Raw genomic sequence first — 19,240 nt, forward strand, 5'->3', positions numbered from 1 at the left:
GCCTACATCCAAATCGGAGATAGCCATTTTGTCCGCCTTGAGCCAAGGATTCCAACGATATAAGACACTTGATCCTGGGACAAACGGTCTAAGAGTTATGGGCGATTTTGAACTTTTGGTTGCTGTAGCGCCACCTATGGGCCAATCGGGGTCATACTCTGATAGGTTGTCCCCAAATTGAGGCCTACCATCTGGCCAGGTTTCAAGTCTCTAGGCCTTACGGTTTGTCCTGCACGATGCGTTTTACGAATCCTTACAATTACAATAGGGTTTCAGCATTTCATGCTTGAACCCCTAATAAGAATGAAGGCTTTTTGCCAGTTATAGCGCCACCTGTGGTCCGATCTCCATGAAACTCTGCATGCTTCCTCACCATGTTCTGACACATATGCTCATCAATTTTGGTGAAGTTCTGAGTTTTCATTTGGGATTTATAGGCTTTTTAGTGTATTTTGCCACGCCCCTTTTCTAAATGACCCTGTTACAGCCACCCAAATGCAAAAGTTCAACTTTTTTCGATAATTATTGATCTAGAGAGTCCAGAGAATTGTCCTAGACTGGTTTGGTTCCGATCGGGCGAAAAACCAGGGACTAGTTCGCAAAAGTAGGTTTTGGACAAAATCCGACATAGCAGAAAATTTCCCCTGCCTACATCCAAATCGGAGATAGCCATTTTGTCCGCCTTGAGCCAAGGATTCCAACGATATAAGACACTTGATCCTGGGACAAACGGTCTAAGAGTTATGGGCGATTTTGAACTTTTGGTTGCTGTAGCGCCACCTATGGGCCAATCGGGGTCATACTCTGATAGGTTGTCCCCAAATTGAGGCCTACCATCTGGCCAGGTTTCAAGTCTCTAGGCCTTACGGTTTGTCCTGCACGATGCGTTTTACGAATCCTTACAATTACAATAGGGTTTCAGCATTTCATGCTTGAACCCCTAATAAGAATGAAGGCTTTTTGCCAGTTATAGCGCCACCTGTGGTCCGATCTCCATGAAACTCTGCATGCTTCCTCACCATGTTCTGACACATATGCTCATCAATTTTGGTGAAGTTCTGAGTTTTCATTTGGGATTTATAGGCTTTTTAGTGTATTTTGCCACGCCCCTTTTCTAAATGACCCTGTTACAGCCACCCAAATGCAAAAGTTCAACTTTTTTTCGATAATTATTGATCTAGAGAGTCCAGAGAATTGTCCTAGACTGGTTTGGTTCCGATCGGGCGAAAAACCAGGGACTAGTTCGCAAAAGTAGGTTTTGGACAAAATCCGACATAGCAGAAAATTTCCCCTGCCTACATCCAAATCGGAGATAGCCATTTTGTCCGCCTTGAGCCAAGGATTCCAACGATATAAGACACTTGATCCTGGGACAAGCGGTCTAAGAGTTATGAGCGATTTTGAACTTTTGGTTGCTGTAGCGCCACCTATGGGCCATTCGGGGTCATACTCTGATAGGTTGTCCCCAAATTGAGGCCTACCATCTGGCCAGGTTTCAAGTCTCTAGGCCTTACGGTTTGTCCTGCACGATGCGTTTTACGAATCCTTACAATTACAATAGGGTTTCAGCATTTCATGCTTGAACCCCTAATAAGAATGAAGGCTTTTTGCCAGTTATAGCGCCACCTGTGGTCCGATCTCCATGAAACTCTGCATGCTTCCTCACCATGTTCTGACACATATGCTCATCAATTTTGGTGAAGTTCTGAGTTTTCATTTGGGATTTATAGGCTTTTTAGTGTATTTTGCCACGCCCCTTTTCTAAATGACCCTGTTACAGCCACCCAAATGCAAAAGTTCAACTTTTTTTCGATAATTATTGATCTAGAGAGTCCAGAGAATTGTCCTAGACTGGTTTGGTTCCGATCGGGCGAAAAACCAGGGACTAGTTCGCAAAAGTAGGTTTTGGACAAAATCCGACATAGCAGAAAATTTCCCCTGCCTACATCCAAATCGGAGATAGCCATTTTGTCCGCCTTGAGCCAAGGATTCCAACGATATAAGACACTTGATCCTGGGACAAGCGGTCTAAGAGTTATGGGCGATTTTGAACTTTTGGTTGCTGTAGCGCCACCTATGGGCCAATCGGGGTCATACTCTGATAGGTTGTCCCCAAATTGAGGCCTACCATCTGGCCAGGTTTCAAGTCTCTAGGCCTTACGGTTTGTCCTGCACGATGCGTTTTACGAATCCTTACAATTACAATAGGGTTTCAGCATTTCATGCTTGAACCCCTAATAAGAATGAAGGCTTTTTGCCAGTTATAGCGCCACCTGTGGTCCGATCTCCATGAAACTCTGCATGCTTCCTCACCATGTTCTGACACATATGCTCATCAATTTTGGTGAAGTTCTGAGTTTTCATTTGGGATTTATAGGCTTTTTAGTGTATTTTGCCACGCCCCTTTTCTAAATGACCCTGTTACAGCCACCCAAATGCAAAAGTTCAACTTTTTTTCGATAATTATTGATCTAGAGAGTCCAGAGAATTGTCCTAGACTGGTTTGGTTCCGATCGGGCGAAAAACCAGGGACTAGTTCGCAAAAGTAGGTTTTGGACAAAATCCGACATAGCAGAAAATTTCCCCTGCCTACATCCAAATCGGAGATAGCCATTTTGTCCGCCTTGAGCCAAGGATTCCAACGATATAAGACACTTGATCCTGGGACAAGCGGTCTAAGAGTTATGGGCGATTTTGAACTTTTGGTTGCTGTAGCGCCACCTATGGGCCAATCGGGGTCATACTCTGATAGGTTGTCCCCAAATTGAGGCCTACCATCTGGCCAGGTTTCAAGTCTCTAGGCCTTACGGTTTGTCCTGCACGATGCGTTTTACGAATCCTTACAATTACAATAGGGTTTCAGCATTTCATGCTTGAACCCCTAATAAGAATGAAGGCTTTTTGCCAGTTATAGCGCCACCTGTGGTCCGATCTCCATGAAACTCTGCATGCTTCCTCACCATGTTCTGACACATATGCTCATCAATTTTGGTGAAGTTCTGAGTTTTCATTTGGGATTTATAGGCTTTTTAGTGTATTTTGCCACGCCCCTTTTCTAAATGACCCTGTTACAGCCACCCAAATGCAAAAGTTCAACTTTTTTTCGATAATTATTGATCTAGAGAGTCCAGAGAATTGTCCTAGACTGGTTTGGTTCCGATCGGGCGAAAAACCAGGGACTAGTTCGCAAAAGTAGGTTTTGGACAAAATCCGACATAGCAGAAAATTTCCCCTGCCTACATCCAAATCGGAGATAGCCATTTTGTCCGCCTTGAGCCAAGGATTCCAACGATATAAGACACTTGATCCTGGGACAAACGGTCTAAGAGTTATGGGCGATTTTGAACTTTTGGTTGCTGTAGCGCCACCTATGGGCCAATCGGGGTCATACTCTGATAGGTTGTCCCCAAATTGAGGCCTACCATCTGGCCAGGTTTCAAGTCTCTAGGCCTTACGGTTTGTCCTGCACGATGCGTTTTACGAATCCTTACAATTACAATAGGGTTTCAGCATTTCATGCTTGAACCCCTAATAAGAATGAAGGCTTTTTGCCAGTTATAGCGCCACCTGTGGTCCGATCTCCATGAAACTCTGCATGCTTCCTCACCATGTTCTGACACATATGCTCATCAATTTTGGTGAAGTTCTGAGTTTTCATTTGGGATTTATAGGCTTTTTAGTGTATTTTGCCACGCCCCTTTTCTAAATGACCCTGTTACAGCCACCCAAATGCAAAAGTTCAACTTTTTTTCGATAATTATTGATCTAGAGAGTCCAGAGAATTGTCCTAGACTGGTTTGGTTCCGATCGGGCGAAAAACCAGGGACTAGTTCGCAAAAGTAGGTTTTGGACAAAATCCGACATAGCAGAAAATTTCCCCTGCCTACATCCAAATCGGAGATAGCCATTTTGTCCGCCTTGAGCCAAGGATTCCAACGATATAAGACACTTGATCCTGGGACAAGCGGTCTAAGAGTTATGGGCGATTTTGAACTTTTGGTTGCTGTAGCGCCACCTATGGGCCAATCGGGGTCATACTCTGATAGGTTGTCCCCAAATTGAGGCCTACCATCTGGCCAGGTTTCAAGTCTCTAGGCCTTACGGTTTGTCCTGCACGATGCGTTTTACGAATCCTTACAATTACAATAGGGTTTCAGCATTTCATGCTTGAACCCCTAATAAGAATGAAGGCTTTTTGCCAGTTATAGCGCCACCTGTGGTCCGATCTCCATGAAACTCTGCATGCTTCCTCACCATGTTCTGACACATATGCTCATCAATTTTGGTGAAGTTCTGAGTTTTCATTTGGGATGTATAGGCTTTTTAGTGTATTTTGCCACGCCCCTTTTCTAAATGACCCTGTTACAGACACCCAAATGCAAAAGTTCAACTTTTTTTCGATAATTATTGATCTAGAGAGTCCAGAGAATTGTCCTAGACTGGTTTGGTTCCGATCGGGCGAAAAACCAGGGACTAGTTCGCAAAAGTAGGTTTTGGACAAAATCCGACATAGCAGAAAATTTCCCCTGCCTACATCCAAATCGGAGATAGCCATTTTGTCCGCCTTGAGCCAAGGATTCCAACGATATAAGACACTTGATCCTGGGACAAGCGGTCTAAGAGTTATGAGTGATTTTGAACTTTTGGTTGCTGTAGCGCCACCTATGGGCCATTCGGGGTCATACTCTGATAGGTTGTCCCCAAATTGAGGCCTACCATCTGGCCAGGTTTCAAGTCTCTAGGCCTTACGGTTTGTCCTGCACGATGCGTTTTACGAATCCTTACAATTACAATAGGGTTTCAGCATTTCATGCTTGAACCCCTAATAAGAATGAAGGCTTTTTGCCAGTTATAGCGCCACCTGTGGTCCGATCTCCATGAAACTCTGCATGCTTCCTCACCATGTTCTGACACATATGCTCATCAATTTTGGTGAAGTTCTGAGTTTTCATTTGGGATGTATAGGCTTTTTAGTGTATTTTGCCACGCCCCTTTTCTAAATGACCCTGTTACAGCCACCCAAATGCAAAAGTTCAACTTTTTTCCGATAATTATTGATCTAGAGAGTCCAGAGAATTGTCCTAGACTGGTTTGGTTCCGATCGGGCGAAAAACCAGGGACTAGTTCGCAAAAGTAGGTTTTGGACAAAATCCGACATAGCAGAAAATTTCCCCTGCCTACATCCAAATCGGAGATAGCCATTTTGTCCGCCTTGAGCCAAGGATTCCAACGATATAAGACACTTGATCCTGGGACAAGCGGTCTAAGAGTTATGAGTGATTTTGAACTTTTGGTTGCTGTAGCGCCACCTATGGGCCATTCGGGGTCATACTCTGATAGGTTGTCCCCAAATTGAGGCCTACCATCTGGCCAGGTTTCAAGTCTCTAGGCCTTACGGTTTGTCCTGCACGATGCGTTTTACGAATCCTTACAATTACAATAGGGTTTCAGCATTTCATGCTTGAACCCCTAATAAGAATGAAGGCTTTTTGCCAGTTATAGCGCCACCTGTGGTCCGATCTCCATGAAACTCTGCATGCTTCCTCACCATGTTCTGACACATATGCTCATCAATTTTGGTGAAGTTCTGAGTTTTCATTTGGGATGTATAGGCTTTTTAGTGTATTTTGCCACGCCCCTTTTCTAAATGACCCTGTTACAGCCACCCAAATGCAAAAGTTCAACTTTTTTTCGATAATTATTGATCTAGAGAGTCCAGAGAATTGTCCTAGACTGGTTTGGTTCCGATCGGGCGAAAAACCAGGGACTAGTTCGCAAAAGTAGGTTTTGGACAAAATCCGACATAGCAGAAAATTTCCCCTGCCTACATCCAAATCGGAGATAGCCATTTTGTCCGCCTTGAGCCAAGGATTCCAACGATATAAGACACTTGATCCTGGGACAAGCGGTCTAAGAGTTATGAGTGATTTTGAACTTTTGGTTGCTGTAGCGCCACCTATGGGCCATTCGGGGTCATACTCTGATAGGTTGTCCCCAAATTGAGGCCTACCATCTGGCCAGGTTTCAAGTCTCTAGGCCTTACGGTTTGTCCTGCACGATGCGTTTTACGAATCCTTACAATTACAATAGGGTTTCAGCATTTCATGCTTGAACCCCTAATAAGAATGAAGGCTTTTTGCCAGTTATAGCGCCACCTGTGGTCCGATCTCCATGAAACTCTGCATGCTTCCTCACCATGTTCTGACACATATGCTCATCAATTTTGGTGAAGTTCTGAGTTTTCATTTGGGATGTATAGGCTTTTTAGTGTATTTTGCCACGCCCCTTTTCTAAATGACCCTGTTACAGACACCCAAATGCAAAAGTTCAACTTTTTTTCGATAATTATTGATCTAGAGAGTCCAGAGAATTGTCCTAGACTGGTCTGGTTCCGATCGGGCGAAAAACCAGGGACTAGTTCGCAAAAGTAGGTTTTGGACAAAATCCGACATAGCAGAAAATTTCCCCTGCCTACATCCAAATCGGAGATAGCCATTTTGTCCGCCTTGAGCCAAGGATTCCAACGATATAAGACACTTGATCCTGGGACAAGCGGTCTAAGAGTTATGAGTGATTTTGAACTTTTGGTTGCTGTAGCGCCACCTATGGGCCATTCGGGGTCATACTCTGATAGGTTGTCCCCAAATTGAGGCCTACCATCTGGCCAGGTTTCAAGTCTCTAGGCCTTACGGTTTGTCCTGCACGATGCGTTTTACGAATCCTTACAATTACAATAGGGTTTCAGCATTTCATGCTTGAACCCCTAATAAGAATGAAGGCTTTTTGCCAGTTATAGCGCCACCTGTGGTCCGATCTCCATGAAACTCTGCATGCTTCCTCACCATGTTCTGACACATATGCTCATCAATTTTGGTGAAGTTCTGAGTTTTCATTTGGGATTTATAGGCTTTTTAGTGTATTTTGCCACGCCCCTTTTCTAAATGACCCTGTTACAGCCACCCAAATGCAAAAGTTCAACTTTTTTTCGATAATTATTGATCTAGAGAGTCCAGAGAATTGTCCTAGACTGGTTTGGTTCCGATCGGGCGAAAAACCAGGGACTAGTTCGCAAAAGTAGGTTTTGGACAAAATCCGACATAGCAGAAAATTTCCCCTGCCTACATCCAAATCGGAGATAGCCATTTTGTCCGCCTTGAGCCAAGGATTCCAACGATATAAGACACTTGATCCTGGGACAAACGGTCTAAGAGTTATGGGCGATTTTGAACTTTTGGTTGCTGTAGCGCCACCTATGGGCCAATCGGGGTCATACTCTGATAGGTTGTCCCCAAATTGAGGCCTACCATCTGGCCAGGTTTCAAGTCTCTAGGCCTTACGGTTTGTCCTGCACGATGCGTTTTACGAATCCTTACAATTACAATAGGGTTTCAGCATTTCATGCTTGAACCCCTAATAAGAATGAAGGCTTTTTGCCAGTTATAGCGCCACCTGTGGTCCGATCTCCATGAAACTCTGCATGCTTCCTCACCATGTTCTGACACATATGCTCATCAATTTTGGTGAAGTTCTGAGTTTTCATTTGGGATTTATAGGCTTTTTAGTGTATTTTGCCACGCCCCTTTTCTAAATGACCCTGTTACAGCCACCCAAATGCAAAAGTTCAACTTTTTTTCGATAATTATTGATCTAGAGAGTCCAGAGAATTGTCCTAGACTGGTTTGGTTCCGATCGGGCGAAAAACCAGGGACTAGTTCGCAAAAGTAGGTTTTGGACAAAATCCGACATAGCAGAAAATTTCCCCTGCCTACATCCAAATCGGAGATAGCCATTTTGTCCGCCTTGAGCCAAGGATTCCAACGATATAAGACACTTGATCCTGGGACAAGCGGTCTAAGAGTTATGGGCGATTTTGAACTTTTGGTTGCTGTAGCGCCACCTATGGGCCAATCGGGGTCATACTCTGATAGGTTGTCCCCAAATTGAGGCCTACCATCTGGCCAGGTTTCAAGTCTCTAGGCCTTACGGTTTGTCCTGCACGATGCGTTTTACGAATCCTTACAATTACAATAGGGTTTCAGCATTTCATGCTTGAACCCCTAATAAGAATGAAGGCTTTTTGCCAGTTATAGCGCCACCTGTGGTCCGATCTCCATGAAACTCTGCATGCTTCCTCACCATGTTCTGACACATATGCTCATCAATTTTGGTGAAGTTCTGAGTTTTCATTTGGGATGTATAGGCTTTTTAGTGTATTTTGCCACGCCCCTTTTCTAAATGACCCTGTTACAGACACCCAAATGCAAAAGTTCAACTTTTTTTCGATAATTATTGATCTAGAGAGTCCAGAGAATTGTCCTAGACTGGTTTGGTTCCGATCGGGCGAAAAACCAGGGACTAGTTCGCAAAAGTAGGTTTTGGACAAAATCCGACATAGCAGAAAATTTCCCCTGCCTACATCCAAATCGGAGATAGCCATTTTGTCCGCCTTGAGCCAAGGATTCCAACGATATAAGACACTTGATCCTGGGACAAGCGGTCTAAGAGTTATGAGTGATTTTGAACTTTTGGTTGCTGTAGCGCCACCTATGGGCCATTCGGGGTCATACTCTGATAGGTTGTCCCCAAATTGAGGCCTACCATCTGGCCAGGTTTCAAGTCTCTAGGCCTTACGGTTTGTCCTGCACGATGCGTTTTACGAATCCTTACAATTACAATAGGGTTTCAGCATTTCATGCTTGAACCCCTAATAAGAATGAAGGCTTTTTGCCAGTTATAGCGCCACCTGTGGTCCGATCTCCATGAAACTCTGCATGCTTCCTCACCATGTTCTGACACATATGCTCATCAATTTTGGTGAAGTTCTGAGTTTTCATTTGGGATGTATAGGCTTTTTAGTGTATTTTGCCACGCCCCTTTTCTAAATGACCCTGTTACAGCCACCCAAATGCAAAAGTTCAACTTTTTTCCGATAATTATTGATCTAGAGAGTCCAGAGAATTGTCCTAGACTGGTTTGGTTCCGATCGGGCGAAAAACCAGGGACTAGTTCGCAAAAGTAGGTTTTGGACAAAATCCGACATAGCAGAAAATTTCCCCTGCCTACATCCAAATCGGAGATAGCCATTTTGTCCGCCTTGAGCCAAGGATTCCAACGATATAAGACACTTGATCCTGGGACAAGCGGTCTAAGAGTTATGAGTGATTTTGAACTTTTGGTTGCTGTAGCGCCACCTATGGGCCATTCGGGGTCATACTCTGATAGGTTGTCCCCAAATTGAGGCCTACCATCTGGCCAGGTTTCAAGTCTCTAGGCCTTACGGTTTGTCCTGCACGATGCGTTTTACGAATCCTTACAATTACAATAGGGTTTCAGCATTTCATGCTTGAACCCCTAATAAGAATGAAGGCTTTTTGCCAGTTATAGCGCCACCTGTGGTCCGATCTCCATGAAACTCTGCATGCTTCCTCACCATGTTCTGACACATATGCTCATCAATTTTGGTGAAGTTCTGAGTTTTCATTTGGGATGTATAGGCTTTTTAGTGTATTTTGCCACGCCCCTTTTCTAAATGACCCTGTTACAGCCACCCAAATGCAAAAGTTCAACTTTTTTTCGATAATTATTGATCTAGAGAGTCCAGAGAATTGTCCTAGACTGGTTTGGTTCCGATCGGGCGAAAAACCAGGGACTAGTTCGCAAAAGTAGGTTTTGGACAAAATCCGACATAGCAGAAAATTTCCCCTGCCTACATCCAAATCGGAGATAGCCATTTTGTCCGCCTTGAGCCAAGGATTCCAACGATATAAGACACTTGATCCTGGGACAAGCGGTCTAAGAGTTATGAGTGATTTTGAACTTTTGGTTGCTGTAGCGCCACCTATGGGCCATTCGGGGTCATACTCTGATAGGTTGTCCCCAAATTGAGGCCTACCATCTGGCCAGGTTTCAAGTCTCTAGGCCTTACGGTTTGTCCTGCACGATGCGTTTTACGAATCCTTACAATTACAATAGGGTTTCAGCATTTCATGCTTGAACCCCTAATAAGAATGAAGGCTTTTTGCCAGTTATAGCGCCACCTGTGGTCCGATCTCCATGAAACTCTGCATGCTTCCTCACCATGTTCTGACACATATGCTCATCAATTTTGGTGAAGTTCTGAGTTTTCATTTGGGATGTATAGGCTTTTTAGTGTATTTTGCCACGCCCCTTTTCTAAATGACCCTGTTACAGACACCCAAATGCAAAAGTTCAACTTTTTTTCGATAATTATTGATCTAGAGAGTCCAGAGAATTGTCCTAGACTGGTCTGGTTCCGATCGGGCGAAAAACCAGGGACTAGTTCGCAAAAGTAGGTTTTGGACAAAATCCGACATAGCAGAAAATTTCCCCTGCCTACATCCAAATCGGAGATAGCCATTTTGTCCGCCTTGAGCCAAGGATTCCAACGATATAAGACACTTGATCCTGGGACAAGCGGTCTAAGAGTTATGAGTGATTTTGAACTTTTGGTTGCTGTAGCGCCACCTATGGGCCATTCGGGGTCATACTCTGATAGGTTGTCCCCAAATTGAGGCCTACCATCTGGCCAGGTTTCAAGTCTCTAGGCCTTACGGTTTGTCCTGCACGATGCGTTTTACGAATCCTTACAATTACAATAGGGTTTCAGCATTTCATGCTTGAACCCCTAATAAGAATGAAGGCTTTTTGCCAGTTATAGCGCCACCTGTGGTCCGATCTCCATGAAACTCTGCATGCTTCCTCACCATGTTCTGACACATATGCTCATCAATTTTGGTGAAGTTCTGAGTTTTCATTTGGGATGTATAGGCTTTTTAGTGTATTTTGCCACGCCCCTTTTCTAAATGACCCTGTTACAGACACCCAAATGCAAAAGTTCAACTTTTTTTCGATAATTATTGATCTAGAGAGTCCAGAGAATTGTCCTAGACTGGTTTGGTTCCGATCGGGCGAAAAACCAGGGACTAGTTCGCAAAAGTAGGTTTTGGACAAAATCCGACATAGCAGAAAATTTCCCCTGCCTACATCCAAATCGGAGATAGCCATTTTGTCCGCCTTGAGCCAAGGATTCCAACGATATAAGACACTTGATCCTGGGACAAGCGGTCTAAGAGTTATGAGTGATTTTGAACTTTTGGTTGCTGTAGCGCCACCTATGGGCCATTCGGGGTCATACTCTGATAGGTTGTCCCCAAATTGAGGCCTACCATCTGGCCAGGTTTCAAGTCTCTAGGCCTTACGGTTTGTCCTGCACGATGCGTTTTACGAATCCTTACAATTACAATAGGGTTTCAGCATTTCATGCTTGAACCCCTAATAAGAATGAAGGCTTTTTGCCAGTTATAGCGCCACCTGTGGTCCGATCTCCATGAAACTCTGCATGCTTCCTCACCATGTTCTGACACATATGCTCATCAATTTTGGTGAAGTTCTGAGTTTTCATTTGGGATGTATAGGCTTTTTAGTGTATTTTGCCACGCCCCTTTTCTAAATGACCCTGTTACAGACACCCAAATGCAAAAGTTCAACTTTTTTTCGATAATTATTGATCTAGAGAGTCCAGAGAATTGTCCTAGACTGGTTTGGTTCCGATCGGGCGAAAAACCAGGGACTAGTTCGCAAAAGTAGGTTTTGGACAAAATCCGACATAGCAGAAAATTTCCCCTGCCTACATCCAAATCGGAGATAGCCATTTTGTCCGCCTTGAGCCAAGGATTCCAACGATATAAGACACTTGATCCTGGGACAAGCGGTCTAAGAGTTATGAGTGATTTTGAACTTTTGGTTGCTGTAGCGCCACCTATGGGCCATTCGGGGTCATACTCTGATAGGTTGTCCCCAAATTGAGGCCTACCATCTGGCCAGGTTTCAAGTCTCTAGGCCTTACGGTTTGTCCTGCACGATGCGTTTTACGAATCCTTACAATTACAATAGGGTTTCAGCATTTCATGCTTGAACCCCTAATAAGAATGAAGGCTTTTTGCCAGTTATAGCGCCACCTGTGGTCCGATCTCCATGAAACTCTGCATGCTTCCTCACCATGTTCTGACACATATGCTCATCAATTTTGGTGAAGTTCTGAGTTTTCATTTGGGATGTATAGGCTTTTTAGTGTATTTTGCCACGCCCCTTTTCTAAATGACCCTGTTACAGCCACCCAAATGCAAAAGTTCAACTTTTTTTCGATAATTATTGATCTAGAGAGTCCAGAGAATTGTCCTAGACTGGTTTGGTTCCGATCGGGCGAAAAACCAGGGACTAGTTCGCAAAAGTAGGTTTTGGACAAAATCCGACATAGCAGAAAATTTCCCCTGCCTACATCCAAATCGGAGATAGCCATTTTGTCCGCCTTGAGCCAAGGATTCCAACGATATAAGACACTTGATCCTGGGACAAGCGGTCTAAGAGTTATGAGTGATTTTGAACTTTTGGTTGCTGTAGCGCCACCTATGGGCCATTCGGGGTCATACTCTGATAGGTTGTCCCCAAATTGAGGCCTACCATCTGGCCAGGTTTCAAGTCTCTAGGCCTTACGGTTTGTCCTGCACGATGCGTTTTACGAATCCTTACAATTACAATAGGGTTTCAGCATTTCATGCTTGAACCCCTAATAAGAATGAAGGCTTTTTGCCAGTTATAGCGCCACCTGTGGTCCGATCTCCATGAAACTCTGCATGCTTCCTCACCATGTTCTGACACATATGCTCATCAATTTTGGTGAAGTTCTGAGTTTTCATTTGGGATGTATAGGCTTTTTAGTGTATTTTGCCACGCCCCTTTTCTAAATGACCCTGTTACAGACACCCAAATGCAAAAGTTCAACTTTTTTTCGATAATTATTGATCTAGAGAGTCCAGAGAATTGTCCTAGACTGGTCTGGTTCCGATCGGGCGAAAAACCAGGGACTAGTTCGCAAAAGTAGGTTTTGGACAAAATCCGACATAGCAGAAAATTTCCCCTGCCTACATCCAAATCGGAGATAGCCATTTTGTCCGCCTTGAGCCAAGGATTCCAACGATATAAGACACTTGATCCTGGGACAAGCGGTCTAAGAGTTATGAGTGATTTTGAACTTTTGGTTGCTGTAGCGCCACCTATGGGCCATTCGGGGTCATACTCTGATAGGTTGTCCCCAAATTGAGGCCTACCATCTGGCCAGGTTTCAAGTCTCTAGGCCTTACGGTTTGTCCTGCACGATGCGTTTTACGAATCCTTACAATTACAATAGGGTTTCAGCATTTCATGCTTGAACCCCTAATAAGAATGAAGGCTTTTTGCCAGTTATAGCGCCACCTGTGGTCCGATCTCCATGAAACTCTGCATGCTTCCTCACCATGTTCTGACACATATGCTCATCAATTTTGGTGAAGTTCTGAGTTTTCATTTGGGATGTATAGGCTTTTTAGTGTATTTTGCCACGCCCCTTTTCTAAATGACCCTGTTACAGCCACCCAAATGCAAAAGTTCAACTTTTTTTCGATAATTATTGATCTAGAGAGTCCAGAGAATTGTCCTAGACTGGTTTGGTTCCGATCGGGCGAAAAACCAGGGACTAGTTCGCAAAAGTAGGTTTTGGACAAAATCCGACATAGCAGAAAATTTCCCCTGCCTACATCCAAATCGGAGATAGCCATTTTGTCCGCCTTGAGCCAAGGATTCCAACGATATAAGACACTTGATCCTGGGACAAGCGGTCTAAGAGTTATGAGTGATTTTGAACTTTTGGTTGCTGTAGCGCCACCTATGGGCCATTCGGGGTCATACTCTGATAGGTTGTCCCCAAATTGAGGCCTACCATCTGGCCAGGTTTCAAGTCTCTAGGCCTTACGGTTTGTCCTGCACGATGCGTTTTACGAATCCTTACAATTACAATAGGGTTTCAGCATTTCATGCTTGAACCCCTAATAAGAATGAAGGCTTTTTGCCAGTTATAGCGCCACCTGTGGTCCGATCTCCATGAAACTCTGCATGCTTCCTCACCATGTTCTGACACATATGCTCATCAATTTTGGTGAAGTTCTGAGTTTTCATTTGGGATGTATAGGCTTTTTAGTGTATTTTGCCACGCCCCTTTTCTAAATGACCCTGTTACAGACACCCAAATGCAAAAGTTCAACTTTTTTTCGATAATTATTGATCTAGAGAGTCCAGAGAATTGTCCTAGACTGGTCTGGTTCCGATCGGGCGAAAAACCAGGGACTAGTTCGCAAAAGTAGGTTTTGGACAAAATCCGACATAGCAGAAAATTTCCCCTGCCTACATCCAAATCGGAGATAGCCATTTTGTCCGCCTTGAGCCAAGGATTCCAACGATATAAGACACTTGATCCTGGGACAAGCGGTCTAAGAGTTATGAGTGATTTTGAACTTTTGGTTGCTGTAGCGCCACCTATGGGCCATTCGGGGTCATACTCTGATAGGTTGTCCCCAAATTGAGGCCTACCATCTGGCCAGGTTTCAAGTCTCTAGGCCTTACGGTTTGTCCTGCACGATGCGTTTTACGAATCCTTACAATTACAATAGGGTTTCAGCATTTCATGCTTGAACCCCTAATAAGAATGAAGGCTTTTTGCCAGTTATAGCGCCACCTGTGGTCCGATCTCCATGAAACTCTGCATGCTTCCTCACCATGTTCTGACACATATGCTCATCAATGTTGGTGAAGTTCTGAGTTTTCATTTGGGATGTATAGGCTTTTTAGTGTATTTTGCCACGCCCCTTTTCTAAATGACCCTGTTACAGACACCCAAATGCAAAAGTTCAACTTTTTTTCGATAATTATTGATCTAGAGAGTCCAGAGAATTGTCCTAGACTGGTTTGGTTCCGATCGGGCGAAAAACCAGGGACTAGTTCGCAAAAGTAGGTTTTGGACAAAATCCGACATAGCAGAAAATTTCCCCTGCCTACATCCAAATCGGAGATAGCCATTTTGTCCGCCTTGAGCCAAGGATTCCAACGATATAAGACACTTGATCCTGGGACAAGCGGTCTAAGAGTTATGAGTGATTTTGAACTTTTGGTTGCTGTAGCGCCACCTATGGGCCATTCGGGGTCATACTCTGATAGGTTGTCCCCAAATTGAGGCCTACCATCTGGCCAGGTTTCAAGTCTCTAGGCCTTACGGTTTGTCCTGCACGATGCGTTTTACGAATCCTTACAATTACAATAGGGTTTCAGCATTTCATGCTTGAACCCCTAATAAGAATGAAGGCTTTTTGCCAGTTATAGCGCCACCTGTGGTCCGATCTCCATGAAACTCTGCATGCTTCCTCACCATGTTCTGACACATATGCTCATCAATTTTGGTGAAGTTCTGAGTTTTCATTTGGGATGTATAGGCTTTTTAGTGTATTTTGCCACGCCCCTTTTCTAAATGACCCTGTTACAGCCACCCAAATGCAAAAGTTCAACTTTTTTTCGATAATTATTGATCTAGAGAGTCCAGAGAATTGTCCTAGACTGGTTTGGTTCCGATCGGGCGAAAAACCAGGGACTAGTTCGCAAAAGTAGGTTTTGGACAAAATCCGACATAGCAGAAAATTTCCCCTGCCTACATCCAAATCGGAGATAGCCATTTTGTCCGCCTTGAGCCAAGGATTCCAACGATATAAGACACTTGATCCTGGGACAAGCGGTCTAAGAGTTATGAGTGATTTTGAACTTTTGGTTGCTGTAGCGCCACCTATGGGCCATTCGGGGTCATACTCTGATAGGTTGTCCCCAAATTGAGGCCTACCATCTGGCCAGGTTTCAAGTCTCTAGGCCTTACGGTTTGTCCTGCACGATGCGTTTTACGAATCCTTACAATTACAATAGGGTTTCAGCATTTCATGCTTGAACCCCTAATAAGAATGAAGGCTTTTTGCCAGTTATAGCGCCACCTGTGGTCCGATCTCCATGAAACTCTGCATGCTTCCTCACCATGTTCTGACACATATGCTCATCAATTTTGGTGAAGTTCTGAGTTTTCATTTGGGATGTATAGGCTTTTTAGTGTATTTTGCCACGCCCCTTTTCTAAATGACCCTGTTACAGCCACCCAAATGCAAAAGTTCAACTTTTTTTCGATAATTATTGATCTAGAGAGTCCAGAGAATTGTCCTAGACTGGTTTGGTTCCGATCGGGCGAAAAACCAGGGACTAGTTCGCAAAAGTAGGTTTTGGACAAAATCCGACATAGCAGAAAATTTCCCCTGCCTACATCCAAATTGGAGATAGCCATTTTGTCCGCCTTGAGCCAAGGATTCCAACGATATAAGACACTTGATCCTGGGACAAGCGGTCTAAGAGTTATGAGTGATTTTGAACTTTTGGTTGCTGTAGCGCCACCTATGGGCCATTCGGGGTCATACTCTGATAGGTTGTCCCCAAATTGAGGCCTACCATCTGGCCAGGTTTCAAGTCTCTAGGCCTTACGGTTTGTCCTGCACGATGCGTTTTACGAATCCTTACAATTACAATAGGGTTTCAGCATTTCATGCTTGAACCCCTAATAAGAATGAAGGCTTTTTGCCAGTTATAGCGCCACCTGTGGTCCGATCTCCATGAAACTCTGCATGCTTCCTCACCATGTTCTGACACATATGCTCATCAATTTTGGTGAAGTTCTGAGTTTTCATTTGGGATGTATAGGCTTTTTAGTGTATTTTGCCACGCCCCTTTTCTAAATGACCCTGTTACAGCCACCCAAATGCAAAAGTTCAACTTTTTTTCGATAATTATTGATCTAGAGAGTCCAGAGAATTGTCCTAGACTGGTCTGGTTCCGATCGGGCGAAAAACCAGGGACTAGTTCGCAAAAGTAGGTTTTGGACAAAATCCGACATAGCAGAAAATTTCCCCTGCCTACATCCAAATCGGAGATAGCCATTTTGTCTGCCTTGAGCCAAGGATTCCAACGATATAAGACACTTGATCCTGGGACAAGCGGTCTAAGAGTTATGAGTGATTTTGAACTTTTGGTTGCTGTAGCGCCACCTATGGGCCATTCGGGGTCATACTCTGATAGGTTGTCCCCAAATTGAGGCCTACCATCTGGCCAGGTTTCAAGTCTCTAGGCCTTACGGTTTGTCCTGCACGATGCGTTTTACGAATCCTTACAATTACAATAGGGTTTCAGCATTTCATGCTTGAACCCCTAATAAGAATGAAGGCTTTTTGCCAGTTATAGCGCCACCTGTGGTCCGATCTCCATGAAACTCTGCATGCTTCCTCACCATGTTCTGACACATATGCTCATCAATTTTGGTGAAGTTCTGAGTTTTCATTTGGGATGTATAGGCTTTTTAGTGTATTTTGCCACGCCCCTTTTCTAAATGACCCTGTTACAGACACCCAAATGCAAAAGTTCAACTTTTTTTCGATAATTATTGATCTAGAGAGTCCAGAGAATTGTCCTAGACTGGTTTGGTTCCGATCGGGCGAAAAACCAGGGACTAGTTCGCAAAAGTAGGTTTTGGACAAAATCCGACATAGCAGAAAATTTCCCCTGCCTACATCCAAATCGGAGATAGCCATTTTGTCCGCCTTGAGCCAAGGATTCCAACGATATAAGACACTTGATCCTGGGACAAGCGGTCTAAGAGTTATGAGTGATTTTGAACTTTTGGTTGCTGTAGCGCCACCTATGGGCCATTCGGGGTCATACTCTGATAGGTTGTCCCCAAATTGAGGCCTACCATCTGGCCAGGTTTCAAGTCTCTAGGCCTTACGGTTTGTCCTGCACGATGCGTTTTACGAATCCTTACAATTACAATAGGGTTTCAGCATTTCATGCTTGAACCCCTAATAAGAATGAAGGCTTTTTGCCAGTTATAGCGCCACCTGTGGTCCGATCTCCATGAAACTCTGCATGCTTCCTCACCATGTTCTGACACATATGCTCATCAATTTTGGTGAAGTTCTGAGTTTTCATTTGGGATGTATAGGCTTTTTAGTGTATTTTGCCACGCCCCTTTTCTAAATGACCCTGTTACAGACACCCAAATGCAAAAGTTCAACTTTTTTTCGATAATTATTGATCTAGAGAGTCCAGAGAATTGTCCTAGACTGGTTTGGTTCCGATCGGGCGAAAAACCAGGGACTAGTTCGCAAAAGTAGGTTTTGGACAAAATCCGACATAGCAGAAAATTTCCCCTGCCTACATCCAAATCGGAGATAGCCATTTTGTCCGCCTTGAGCCAAGGATTCCAACGATATAAGACACTTGATCCTGGGACAAGCGGTCTAAGAGTTATGAGTGATTTTGAACTTTTGGTTGCTGTAGCGCCACCTATGGGCCATTCGGGGTCATACTCTGATAGGTTGTCCCCAAATTGAGGCCTACCATCTGGCCAGGTTTCAAGTCTCTAGGCCTTACGGTTTGTCCTGCACGATGCGTTTTACGAATCCTTACAATTACAATAGGGTTTCAGCATTTCATGCTTGAACCCCTAATAAGAATGAAGGCTTTTTGCCAGTTATAGCGCCACCTGTGGTCCGATCTCCATGAAACTCTGCATGCTTCCTCACCATGTTCTGACACATATGCTCATCAATTTTGGTGAAGTTCTGAGTTTTCATTTGGGATGTATAGGCTTTTTAGTGTATTTTGCCACGCCCCTTTTCTAAATGACCCTGTTACAGACACCCAAATGCAAAAGTTCAACTTTTTTTCGATAATTATTGATCTAGAGAGTCCAGAGAATTGTCCTAGACTGGTTTGGTTCCGATCGGGCGAAAAACCAGGGACTAGTTCGCAAAAGTAGGTTTTGGACAAAATCCGACATAGCAGAAAATTTCCCCTGCCTACATCCAAATCGGAGATAGCCATTTTGTCCGCCTTGAGCCAAGGATTCCAACGATATAAGACACTTGATCCTGGGACAAGCGGTCTAAGAGTTATGAGTGATTTTGAACTTTTGGTTGCTGTAGCGCCACCTATGGGCCATTCGGGGTCATACTCTGATAGGTTGTCCCCAAATTGAGGCCTACCATCTGGCCAGGTTTCAAGTCTCTAGGCCTTACGGTTTGTCCTGCACGATGCGTTTTACGAATCCTTACAATTACAATAGGGTTTCAGCATTTCATGCTTGAACCCCTAATAAGAATGAAGGCTTTTTGCCAGTTATAGCGCCACCTGTGGTCCGATCTCCATGAAACTCTGCATGCTTCCTCACCATGTTCTGACACATATGCTCATCAATTTTGGTGAAGTTCTGAGTTTTCATTTGGGATGTATAGGCTTTTTAGTGTATTTTGCCACGCCCCTTTTCTAAATGACC

This window comes from Rutilus rutilus (assembly GCF_951802725.1).
Source record: "Rutilus rutilus genome assembly, chromosome: 16".
In the NCBI taxonomy this organism is placed as follows: Eukaryota; Metazoa; Chordata; class Actinopteri; order Cypriniformes; family Leuciscidae; genus Rutilus; species Rutilus rutilus.